The sequence below is a fragment of the Podarcis raffonei genome, chromosome Z (assembly GCF_027172205.1).
Source record: "Podarcis raffonei isolate rPodRaf1 chromosome Z, rPodRaf1.pri, whole genome shotgun sequence".
In the NCBI taxonomy this organism is placed as follows: Eukaryota; Metazoa; Chordata; class Lepidosauria; order Squamata; family Lacertidae; genus Podarcis; species Podarcis raffonei.
The window spans coordinates 5487398-5500171 of NC_070621.1; the positions used below are offsets into that span (position 1 = coordinate 5487398).

General features: G+C 46.1%; 1 long non-coding RNA gene across 1 annotated transcript; it reads right to left on the bottom strand.

The window, feature by feature from the left end:
- Positions 1 to 2005: 2005 nt before the first annotated feature.
- LOC128406565 (uncharacterized) lies at positions 2006 to 12179 on the bottom strand. The gene is made up of 2 exons (XR_008328525.1): positions 11983 to 12179; positions 2006 to 2214 (listed from the first exon to the last, which is right to left on the bottom strand). It is a non-coding gene; the product is annotated as an uncharacterized LOC128406565 (long non-coding RNA).
- Between the last annotated feature and the right edge of the window lie 595 nt (positions 12180 to 12774).

The window sequence follows — 12774 nt, forward strand, 5'->3', positions numbered from 1 at the left end:
AGAAGACTTCCGCGCAGGGAGGCTAGGTGGAGTCTTGGCGTCAAAGAGCTTTTATGTTGGAAGAAGTTCAGGAAACGCCCACTGACGGATTCTGCCAGTGACTGACACAGCCACGGAGAAAGGGCTGTCCAGCCAGGGAAAGGTTTAGCCAGACAACGTTGCCTAGAGCAGCAGCCCCCTTACGCACGAGCAACCCCCAATTCCCTTTACACTTACCTTTGGGAAAATGAGGACCTACAACTTTCCAGTGATTGAGGGCTGAGCTACAATGGAAGGAAGGAAGGAAGGAAGCCTTCACAGTGTGAATCTGCTAGGATTGCATCATGTGAGGCTGCAACTGAATGCTTGAACAGTCTCTTGCATGAAAGAAAGCCACTTTTAGATGAAGAAAAGAACCCCAACAAGGAGAAAGCTAGGATAAGGGCATTTCATTTTTCACTTGCACAGATTTTCTGATGAGACCATATATTCCCCTCCTGCATTCTGAAGTGGTACATTCCACATGAAACTGCCTTGTACAGAGTCAGACCATCAGTTCATGCAGTGTGGTCTAACACAAGAGTTTTCTCAAGCTGATGCCCTCTGGACATGCTGGATTACAACGATAATCATCCCTGGCCATTGGTTATACTAGCTGGGGCTGATGGGAGTGGGGAGTCCAGTGCTATCTGGAGGGCACTATATTTAGGGATATCTGCTCTGACTGAGATTGAACATTAGATCTTTGCAGAGGGGAAAAACCAATTAAAACAGAACAAGGAAGCCTATTGAGTCTCTGCCAGAAGAGTGTTCCATGTCATGGGAACAGGAATACAAAATGCTTTACTTCCAGCTGAGCCTGGTTGTGCCTCTACAACAATGGGGACAACTGAGAGTGCTCCTTCAAATAATCTCAGTAATTGAACCAATGGTCCTTAAGGTAACCTGGACCCAAGCTGTTCAGGACTTTGTAGAGCAACACATAGCCTTGAACTTGATCAGGTGGCATATGGGCAGACCATGCAGATATTTTAGCAGAGGTGTCACATCCTGTTGGCCAACTGTCCCCACCAGCAGTCTATGCTAGTTGAAGCTTCTGAACTAGGTCCAAGGGCAGGCCCAGTAGATCACGCTGCTGCAACTATGCCTCAAGGTTACCATTACATGGACTACAGCGGCCATGTTATTCTGATCCAGATACACCAATGCTGGCAAACAAGATGGCGCTTGTTAAAAGCACTCCAAGCCACAGAAGTCCCATGGGCCTCTAGTAACAGAAATGCCACATATCAAATCTGTATATCAACCATTTAACTGGAAGTGAGGGGTCTTCTCAAGGGCTGTCACGTGGAAGATGGAGCAATCTTGTCTTCTCCTGCTCTGGAGGGTAGTTGAACCAATGGCTTCAAGTTACAAGAAAGGAGATTCCAGCTAAACATTGGGAAGAACTTTCTGACAGTAAGAGCTGTTCAACAGTGGAACGGTCTCCCTCAGGAGGTTGTGGACTCTCCTTCCTTGGAGGCTTTTAAGCAGAGTTTGGATGGCCATATGTCATGGATGCTTTAGTTGAGATTCCTGCATTGCAGGGGGGTCTGGTGCCGTTGGGAGTACCTTCCAACTCTATGATTCTTATGACATTCTTATGAAGAGGCAAAGGTATGCTCCTTCATCTCCAGCCTGCATCCTGAACTGAGTTCTCTCCCTTTCTGTCATCAGGATGTAAATGCATTCCTAAAGCACAGGCTCATGATCTGTAGCAGAATCTTGGCACATGGAAATGCAAAACTGAACTGAAATGGTCTTGAGAAAAGGTACATGAGGTAGGAATGGAGGGCATTTCACCAGATACCCGAAAGTCTTGGAATGTGCCAATAGCCACAAAATAATAGCGAAAGATGGAGGATTTTTAAAAAAGCAGAGGCTCCTAGCACTACCACTTAACAAGGACAAATGAGACCACGGAGCCTTAAATTTGTCTGAATGTCTAATTCCAGAAGAAAACAGATGACACCTATCTTAGAATCAGTGTTTGGAAATATACAACAAAAGAAGGAATCTTTATTAACACTGGAAATGTACTCTTAAGCTCAGATTTCTTTTTCAACACCCAGCTTGTTCATATCACAGCTCAGTGAACTGTTAACATCACATATTTCTTCTTGTTCTAGTGGTGAGTCCTGGGTCCCCCCCCCCATCTTCATTTTGCAAACTGCAGAAAGATGAGCGCCATTTTTCCTGGTCAGCAAGAGCAGCAAAAAAGGGAAAGAAAGGCGGATAAATGTCTAGGGTCAATGGAAAACAGCAGGTTGCACTGGGTGACATGTATTATCAGCAGTAGCAGCAGCAGTAGCAGCATTAATTTTACAGGTGCCCATTAGAAAATTCACTAATAATTTCATCATCATGGAGACTCAGAAAATGACCAGCAACTCAGAGAAGGAAGAGGTTTATTTGGATTGGACACCAGAATTTATGGCATGGATAGGAAACCTGAGGCCTAGGGTGAATGCAGCCCAAAGGAACTCTTCCCAAGCCACTCTCTCTCTTCAGCTGCGCCCCTCCTGGTCCTGCTCTGCATCTTCCTTGAGTCTTTTTTGCCTTACTGAGATGTGTCCTTGAACTCTGACAACTTCTGCTTGCCAGGATGGAGGGTGGAGTCTACTCTATGAAGGTAACATTCCCATGCAGATCCGCCCGCCAGTGTCATGGCTGGAAGTCTGGATCAGGTCCCCTCTAGGGATGGATTACTTGAGAGGGTGTGGGACATTTCCTTGTGCGAGCATTTAACCCACCATAGGTGAGCTCTGAGAGGGTTTACAAAGCAAAACCATATCGATGTTGCCTGGGCACCATTTATATGCTTTTAAAATAAAGATAGCATGCTGCATAGTCCTCCTGACAACACATATCTCTATGTGGCAAGGCCACCTTATCAAAACGAGAGCTGATATCTGTCATTGTGTGGAGACTTCCGGGTTGGCGCCTCCGGTAATGGCGGAATTCCGGGAGGAATTTGCCTCGTGGAAATTCGGGTCTGGCCGCCACGGCGAAGGCGGAGACCCATTAAAAATCACAGGCGGGTGAAGCCTGTGAACGTGGGATTCGGCTGGCACCTTTTGCGCCTCCCCTACTCGCAAGGAAACCCGGTTTCGGGGATCCGGAGCGACGTGGGGTGAGCGGCGCGGTGCTTCGAATTGACTGCTTCTTCCACGGAGCGAAGCTGCATAGCTGTTGCTAGAGAGCGCTGACTTTTTCCTGTGGACAATTTGATCTTAAAGCAACTACCCGTGAGTAGAGCGGAGAATTGGATTTTTAAACGTCTTAATTTGGTGTCGAAATGGGGAGGTCCAAAACAGGAAGTCCACCTTCCCCTTCTGTAAATAGACCGAAGCAATGAGGATGCAAGCTGAAGTTGCGGAAAGCCCATAGTAAAGGACTGAATTTCCATCGGTAAAAAATACCAACCCCCCCCTTGGTGGCAGGAGAAGAGGGGGAAAAGTTTTGGACTGAATATACCTGCAGGAGAGAGCGAATAGAATTAAAATACCACCGCTCCGATCCTGGAAACGGGCTGCCAGCAGGACTGACGTGCTTTAGAATGCTCATTGACCGTGATTAGAATGTTCATCGACAGCTAGTTAAATAAGAGAAATATATTGTTTCCATTGTCTCCTTCTGCGGTTAAAAAGGAGTTAAAGTAACTGAAAATTGAAACTAAATTTATTGTTTGAATGGTGTTTAAAAGGATCAATACAAATAGAAACTGTTTCCCTCTAGAGGAAGTCTTTGAAACTGTTACAAGAGCTGAGCTGGGGGAATTTCCAGCTGCAAGATAAAAAGTGTGAGACTTTGGGACTGACCTTGAATCGGCTAAGAATGTCAACAGAAGAGGCTTTAGTGGTTTCATTATGTAAGATAAATGACTCATTGGAACAGCTCCACAAGAAGGTGGATGTAGTAACTACCAAAATCGATAATTTGGGACAAAAAGTGAACATCAATATAGAAACTATTCAGAAATTGACACAGGAATCCACTTTGACATGGCAAACTGCAGAGAAGGCCAGGGAGGAAGTTGTTGCCGTTGAACCTGAAGTAATACAATCGGAGAGAGAGAGAGCCCCAGCCTTACAGATGCAACCTGACGATGATAAGTTGTTGCCTTCTATGATTGAATTTAAAGAAAATCAGATTTTGAGGATCAGAGCCCTACCTGAACTGGAGAAGGGAAGTTTGATAGATCCCCTCACACAGGAATTTGCTGATTTTTGGGACCTGGACTTGGGTCAATAAGAGATCAAAATTGTGAGGGCCTTCAGAATTGGAGAAATTTTGAAAGACATCCTGAAATATCTTTTGGATTTCAGCTTTAACTACGGAGATTTGGTTGCCCTGTCGAGAAGGAATAAAATCTTTTCTAGGTGAGAGTTCCCCCGAGACCTACTCTTCAGTCTCAAAGGAAGGAAAATAAAAATAAGATCAGTAGAGGACAAAGCAAAGTGCATGTACAAATACGAAGAAGACTTGCAGAAGGGACTTGGAAAAGAGTTAAGAGCCTCGGACAGAAGATCACCAGGTTGATGGACTATATGGAATTGGCGGAAACGACTGGCAGAATCCAAAACCAGGAAGAAGAGACGGTGGAAGAAGATGGGAAAAAGTTTAAAGACTATTTATAGAAACATTGTAAAATTAATGAGTATTAGAAAAATGTTGGAATGAAGTTATACGGCTTTAGTAGAAATGCTATAAGGAATTAAGTATAAATAGATTATTGGAGTATTAAAGGGAAAATAAGGTTAAAATATGTTAAGACAATTATATGACAGAAAACAGAGGAAGATGGAAAGGAATTGCTGAAACAATTAGTAGAAGTGGAATACAAAAAGGGAGGTGTGAGGAGGTCGTTGAAACAAGTTAATGTAAGATATGATATTGAAATGGTATAATGTGTGTTTTGAATTGTTTTTGTTTTGTTGTGTTTAGTTTATTGTGTTAAAGCTGTGTTGTGTATTGTTTATGTATTGTATTGTATTGTTTTTCCTTTTTTCTCTTCTCTTTCCTTTCCTTTTTTTCTTTTTTGTAATGTTTAAAAGTAATAAACATTATTTTTTTTAAAAAAAGATATCTGTCATTGTGTGGACAGTATTGAGCTAGATGGACCAATAAAATAAGGCAGCTTCCTGTGCTCCAAATAGCTGATGTAGAGCAGGCTCTGAAGTGTTTTCTGTTTTTGCTTTTTGCTTTGAGATGGTTCCCTTCTCTTGGAATCATGGGACAGAAAATGGTGGTGGCAGGAGTGTCCAGGTGGTATATGTCTGGCTCTCTCTCTTGTCCTGGAGTCCTCCCCTTAGGACAATTGATGACCTCCTGGTGGGCAGAGGGAATGTCCAACTCATGCAGATGTCTCTCTGAGATACTGCCTATAGATAAACGTAGGCTAGGCTGCGAGATATATATACTGGCCTAGCATTCTTTGTAGAGGAGTGGGGCTTTGAAGCAGGGACTCTTCACAAGTCCAACTCTACTCCATTCACATATTAATGCAGTTGAAGGAAGGGGAAATACCCTTCTACACTGCAGGCTGCATTTTTTTTTTTAATTGACTGGGCTTCTAAAGACAAAAGAGCGGGCTTCCTTCAGTTGACCTTGAAGAGTGTCACAGTTTAAAGTCATTCTCTCCAGCTCTTAATCTTTTCTTCTGACTCTCCCCCTGTCAAAATTCTGCCACGTCCCTTCTTAATCTGTAGGTGTAGTGCATTTCAAAGGAATAAAAGAGCTTTCCTTGAAACATGGACTTCAGCTGAGACCCTCCAGAGCCACAGTCTCTGATGGGCAGGCACTGTTGCTGCAGGGTGGTTCAGACTTTCCTCTTTATTTACTTCTCTTTTATGTGCAGATTTATAAACCAATTCACAACCAAAAGCTATCAAAGTGGTGTACCAGGAAGATAAAATCAGTTAAAATACAAAATATGACAAACTACAAGCAATTAAAAACATCTCTACAGTTGTGTCTTGTGTGTGGATGCTGTCTTATTGGGAAAGCTTGTCCCAGAAGGTCCCAGCTTCAGTGTCTGGCATCTCCAGTTTAGGGTTAGGAGAGATCACAGTCTGAAACCCTGGAGAGCCTCTGCCAGTCAGTGTGGACAAAAATGAGTAAGAATGACCAGATCTCACTTGTCATTAGGCAGCTCCCTAAATTCCTATCTAGTACAGCTCTCTTTCCGAGAACCATGAGGACTGGGATCTTACTTCATTTTTAGGTGACAGTTGATAACACAGTGGTGGAGCACCTGTTTTGAATGCAGGTTCAATCCCCACCTTCTCCAGGTATGGCTGGGGGAAAGCCTCTGCTTTCATCCCTGGAGAGCCACTACCTTTGGGTTAGATTGACTGATAAGTCTTACATGTGAACCAAACACCCTGTTTGTCAAGCAGATTGGTAATATCTGGAAACAGCCAAGTGGTCTCAACATGGATACTGAAGTTGCCCAACACCATACAGCTAGGAAGCCTCCAACATCAATCTGAGACCTGTAATTAATAACTTTGTGTGCTAATAAAAGATCAAGAGGGTACCAGCTGGAATCCAGTCTCTAATCCACTCATAAGTTATTGATGCTGGTGGTAGCACTCCATCTGCTTCCATAGTGTTTGGTTCCCTGTTGTATTGCTGGAAACTGTTGAGTCTGGATGCTCAGACATCTTAAAGAAATGATGAAAAGCCTCAGAAGGGATTAACACAAGTCATTTATGTTTCAGGGGGAAAGAAACAATGCAGGAAGTCAGATTGCAGCATTATAATTTCCTGTGTCAAGGTGACCTGGCCATACATGAAGAGAAAACACACCCACCCCTCTACACTGCAGGCTACCCCATTTGCTGTTGAGGACTGTGGGCAGAGCTGGCTCTGGGTTTTGAGGGAAGAGCTCAGCAAACTGCCCCTTCCCCCCTGAATTCATAGGAAATTAGGGTGTTGCTTTATACAGAGCCAGAGCTTCAGTTCATGTAGCTCACCATTGCCTGCACTGTCTGGCAGCAGCTCACCAGGATTTCAGACATGGGACATTCCCATCCCTAGCTGGAGATGCCTGGGATTGAATCTGTGACATTCTGCATGCAAAGCATGTGCTCTATCCTTAAGTCATGTCTCGCGGAAGCTATAGGAACACAGGAAGCTGCCTTATGCCAAGGGAAACCACTGGACTAGCTAGCTCAGTTGTCTTTGTCCATGGAGTTTTCTTGGCAGGGATACTGGAGTGGCTTGCCGGTTCCTCCTCCAGGTGGATCACGTTTGGTCAAACTCTCCACTATGACCTGTTCATCTTGGGTGGCCCTGCGCAGCATAGCTCATAGCTTCTCTGAGTTATTCAAGCCCCTTCGCCACGGCAAGGCAGTGATCCATGAAGGGGAGTGATCCATGAAGGGGGCAGTGTTCCCATGGACTGCAAGAAGATCAAACCTATCCATTCTGAAGGAAATCAGCCCTGAGTGTTCACTGGAAGGACAGGTCCTGAAGCTGAGGCTCCAATACTTCGGCCACCTCATGAGAAGAGAAGACTACCTGGAAAAGACCTTGATGTTGGGAAAGATGGAGGGCACAAGGAGAAGGGGACGACAGAGGGCAAGATGGTTGGACAGTGTTCTCTAAGCTACAAACATGAGTCTGACCAAACTGCGGGAGGCAGTGGAAGACAGGAGTGCCTGGTGTGCTCTGGTCCATGGGGTCACGAAGAGTCGGACACGACTAAACGACTAAACAACAACAACAACAGCTTGCTCAGTATTGTCCACAGTGTCTGGCAGTGGCTTTTCCCCACCTTCCTCAGTAGATGCCAGGGACTGAACCTGGGACCTTCTACATGTAATGCAGGTGCTCTACCACTGAGCTACTGCCCTTCCTTGGTGGGTGAGCCTTCCCAAAGGGTTGTGGGTGGGTGGGCGCTTCCTTTGTAGTATGGTAGAGTAGTAGGCTGCCTCCACTTTTTAACCACTTGACAAACACTTCTCTGGCAGCATCCCAAATGTTACATTAGTTCAAGGTACTGTGAGGAAAACAAAATGTCGGCTGCTCCAAAAGTATGTTAGTCTCCATTGGTAGCTACCATTCCCCCTTCCAGCAACATCCTGGGCTAGCACAATGTCCAGGGCACAGTGGGGGGAAATGCTAGCCACCAGCTCTACGTATCTACCTATCTATTATATCATTGTATTCCAGCTTTCTTCCTCATGAGAGCCAGTGTGGTGTAGTGGTTAGGAGTGGTGGACTTGTAATCTGGTGAACCGGGTTCGATTCCCTGCTCCTCCACAAGCAGCTGCTGGGTGACCTTGGGCTAGTCACACTTCACTGAAGTCTCTCAGCCCCACACACCTCACAGAGTGTTTGTTGTGGGTGAGGAAGGGAAAAGGAGATTGTTAGCTGCTTTGAGACTCCTTTGGGTAGTGATAAAGCGGGATATCAAATCCAAACTCCTCTTCCTCCTCCCCCTCCTCCTCCTCCTCCTCCTCTTCTTCTTCTTCTTCTTCTTCTTCTTCTTCTTCTTCATGGCCTGCAAGATGGTTTCCAGGTGGTCATCCATCCAGGCACTGACCAAACCCAGAACTGCGTAGCTTTAGCAAGTTGATGCACTTGTGTGCTGTCTTGTGCCTACTCAGCCTTGTCCAGCCTTCCACAGTGTTAGAGTCAAGGCAATTTGTGTGTGAGAGAGAGAGAGGGAGAGAGGGAGGGAGGGGAAAAAGAATCAGATATGCTACTGAGCTCTTTTGAGGCAAGGTGAGATATAAATGAATTAATTCACTCAAGCCAGTAATATTTTGAATTCAAAGAATAAATACCCCCACAGCTTTTAAGGGGTGGGGTGTCACTCAGTGGCAGAGCATATCCTTTGGACTCCAAAGGTCCCAGGTTCAGTCCTCAGCATCGAACCCTGTTGAGTCACTGCCAGTCAGTGTAGACAATAATGAGCTGGCTGTGAAAGACCGCCTGACTGATATCCTGGATCAGTAAATAACACTGAGCTAGATGGACTAATGGTCTGGCTTTATGTTAAGGCAGCTTTATGTTCCTAAGTCATTGGAGGACAAACTGGTTGAGCACAATATTTGACAGAGAAGATATTTTAGCAATGTGTGACATTGTTTGTGTGTGTGTGTGTTAGAGACAGACAGACAGACAGAGATGTTCTGTAGAATCTGGTTGGCCACTGTGAGAACAGGATGGTGAACGAGATCTAGCAAAGCTTTTCTTATGTTCTTAATTATCCATAACAAGGGAATGAGTACCGTATTTTTTGCTCTATAGGATGCACTTTTTCCTCTCCAAAAATTAAGGGGAAATGTGTGTGCGTCCTATGAAGCGAATGCAGGCTCCTTGGCTTCAGCGATAGCAATGCGAAGCCTCTGAAGCGCCTCTGAAGTCGGTGTGCACTGACCCCTCTTGCTCTCCAGGATTTAGCAAAAGCAACGCGAAGCCAAGGAGCGCAGCACGAGTTCCCGCTGCGCTCTGGAGGCTTCAGGTTCCTTTCGCTGAAGCTGGGAGAGCAAGACTCTCCTGGCTTCAGCAGAGAGGGAGAGCTGTGCAGCGCCCCTTCAGCCAAGTGGGAGGAGAAATGGAAGGGGCTCCGTTTCTCCTGCCACTGCACTGAAGGGGCGCTGAGCAGAGAGGGGGAGAATTTCCCCCCTTGTTCTCCCCCTCTAAAACAAGGTGCGTCCTATGGTCCGGTGCGTCCTATAGAGCGAAAAATACAGTATGTTACGCTGTGTTCCTATTTCCTCCTGTGAAATGTAGAATGTTGTGTTGTACTGGGTAGGAACATAGGAAGCCACCTTATACTGAGTCAAGACATTGGCCAGTAGAGCTCTGATTGGCAGTGGCTCTCCAGGGTTTCAGATGGGAAGGCTTTTCCAGCTGGAGATACTGGGGATTGAACCTGAGGTCTTTTGCACGCAAAGCAGATGCTTTACCACCCTCCCTTCCCCAGGGTGTCGGTGGCATCCCTGTAATTACTTCTTCTCTGTACTCAAATGGCTTCCCAACACTTGGCATCTTTTGCTTTGCTTTTCAGAATCCTCCCAAGCGATTACAAGACATTGTGGGCTAATCAACCAAGAAATTTAAACATAAAGGCGGCTAAAATCTCTCCAGGAAGTCCATTAAATACATATTTCTCCTTTATGGGCTTGCTATTTATTACTTCATTTTTAAAAATACAATGGGCCGTATCCTTGGGTGGGTATAAAGCATCCTAGTGGTGCCAGCTGACAAGATAGCTTTATGGTCTTCCCATTTTTTCTTGTAATAATGATGTCCTCTGACTTGAAATGGGAGATGGAAACATGTTAGCTGGCTTAATGCTGACCTCTGAGTGCCCCAGGAAGTGGAGGCTGGGCCATTAACACGAACTGGGCATTGTTCCATCCTGTCCTCAGCCAACCCCACCTGGCCTGCCTTCATATTAGCAACCAGTCCAGGTAGCAGCACAGCCTCTCAGCTTCCTCCTAGTCTTTAGCCTCAGTGTTGACCTTGTAGAACTCAGCAGGGAGGAAGATGGGGCTAAAATTTGAATTTGTTGTCTCTGCCTGTCATTGGTCCTGGCTCCGCCTACTATTTGGACTGCCTGCTTTCTCCCCCCCCCCCAATGGGCACCAGCCACCCCAGGGAGTGTTGCAAATAACTAGTGGTGCGACATGATGCTAGGGTTGCTTCAGTGGCGTAGCAAGGTCAGGTGGTACCCAGTGCGGAAAATTTATTGTCACTCCCCTCCCGCTGCACAAATTGAAATTATTAAAAGAAGGAATAATAATAATAATAATAATAATAATAATAATAATAATAATAATAATAATAATTTATACCCCACGTTCCCTGGCCAGAGCCGGGCTCAGGGCGGCTAACACCACCACAACAACAGCTTGCTCAGTATTGTCCACATAATTGGGGGGGGGGGGAAACCAATTTAAAATACAGGTTAAAATGCAATTTAAATGCAGCCTCATTTTAAAAGTAGCCCATAGATCAAAACTGTAAGGGGAGGGAAACATAAGGGTCAGACTGAGACCAAACCAAAGGTCAAGCGGAACAACTCTGTCTTGCAGGCCCTGTGGAAAGATGTCAAGTCCCGCAGGGCCCTGGTCTCTTGTGGCAGAGCGTTCCACCAAGTCGGGGCCAGTACTGAAAAGGCCCTGGCCCTAGTTGAGACCAATCCAACCACCTTGCGACCTGGGACCTCCAAAGTGTTGTCATTTGTGGATGACAGTTGCAAGTGTAATTTTCTGGTTTATTTACTGAACATTGTTAGCATAAATAGCTTTGGCTTAGCGGTCCGAGAGGTCATCTGCGGTGCCCGCGTGCCCCGTAGCCCAACCGCTGTTGGTGGCCACCTTGGCCTCCGCAGGCCGTCTCGGCCTCCGTGAATTCCACAGGCCTCTGCGGGCTTCTGCTTTCTTGGCAGGCCGCTATAGCGGCCCCAAAACCCCAAACGCTGCTGGTGGGGGGCTAAGGAACGCAGCTGGGTTGGGGGCGGGGCAAAGGTCCCAAGACAATGAGGGTGGCATCCGGGACACCTCTTGGAAAGGAGCTTCAATAAGTTTATTTTTAAAATACAGTGATACCTCAGGTTAAGTACTTAATTCATTCCGGAGCTCCATACTTAACCTGAAACTGTTCTTAACCTGAAGCACCATTTTAGCTAATGGGGCTTCCTGCTGCTGCTGCACTGCTGCACGATTTCTGTTCTCATCCTGAAGCAAAGTTCTTAACCTGAAGCACTATTTCTGGGTCAGCGGAGTCTGTAACCTGAAGCGTATGTAACCCGAGGTACCACTGTACTTATTTTTTCCAGTTTCTCTCACACACACCCCCAGCCACATTCCTCTGTGTGACCATTCTAGCAAACGGGAAATGTTGAAATTGACTGTTCTTTCTTGATATCCCACAATATATAATGATGATTGGGGCTCTGCCCCCTTCCCTCAGACAGCCCCCACTGGCTTGCCAGCCTACTTGCAACTAATCCAGAAGGTGGCCATAGTTGTCAGCTTCCTCCTACTCCTTAAAATTGCTGTTGCAGACCTCAGCAGGGAGAAGATAGGGACAAAACTAGAATTAGTTGGTTCTCTCTCTCTGTAGCCCTGGCTCCTCCTACTGTTGGTCTCCAGGCCTTCCACCCTACCAGTGCCAAAGTATGCCAGCTACCACTATGCTCCAGGGCCTCTCTGTCTGTTCCTCAGGGAGCCAGTGTGGTGCAGTGGTTAAGAGTAGTAGACTCGTAATCTGGTGAACCGGGTTTGCTTCCTCATTCCTCCATAAGTAGCTGCTGGGTGACCTTGGGCTAGTCACACTTCTCTGAAGTCTCTCAGCCCCACTCACCCCACAGAGTGTTTGTTGTGGGGGAGGAAGGGAAAGGAGAATGTTAGCTGTTTTGAGACTCCTTCGGGTAGTGATAAAGTGGGATATCAAATCCAAACCCTCCTCCTCCTCCTTCTTTTTCAGGACTCTTCCCCTGGTAACACTACCTCTCTTAGGCCTTATCACTCACCAGCCCTGCATCATTGTCAAGTGCTTTCCCCTGACTAGAATATGTCACTGAACTGTGATTATGCCTCTTGCCTGTGTGCCAAAACCTCTGACCTTGGTGTAGTTGGAAAGTAGCCCACTGAACAAAGGAAAGGGTCACGTCTGTTGCTCCATCCACTTTTGCCCTGTGAGTCCTGGTTCCCTCCCAACACAGAGAGAGAGGCTCTCACTTTGAAGTAAGAAAAAAATATATATTTAGGCAAGTAGTGGTGCAAACTC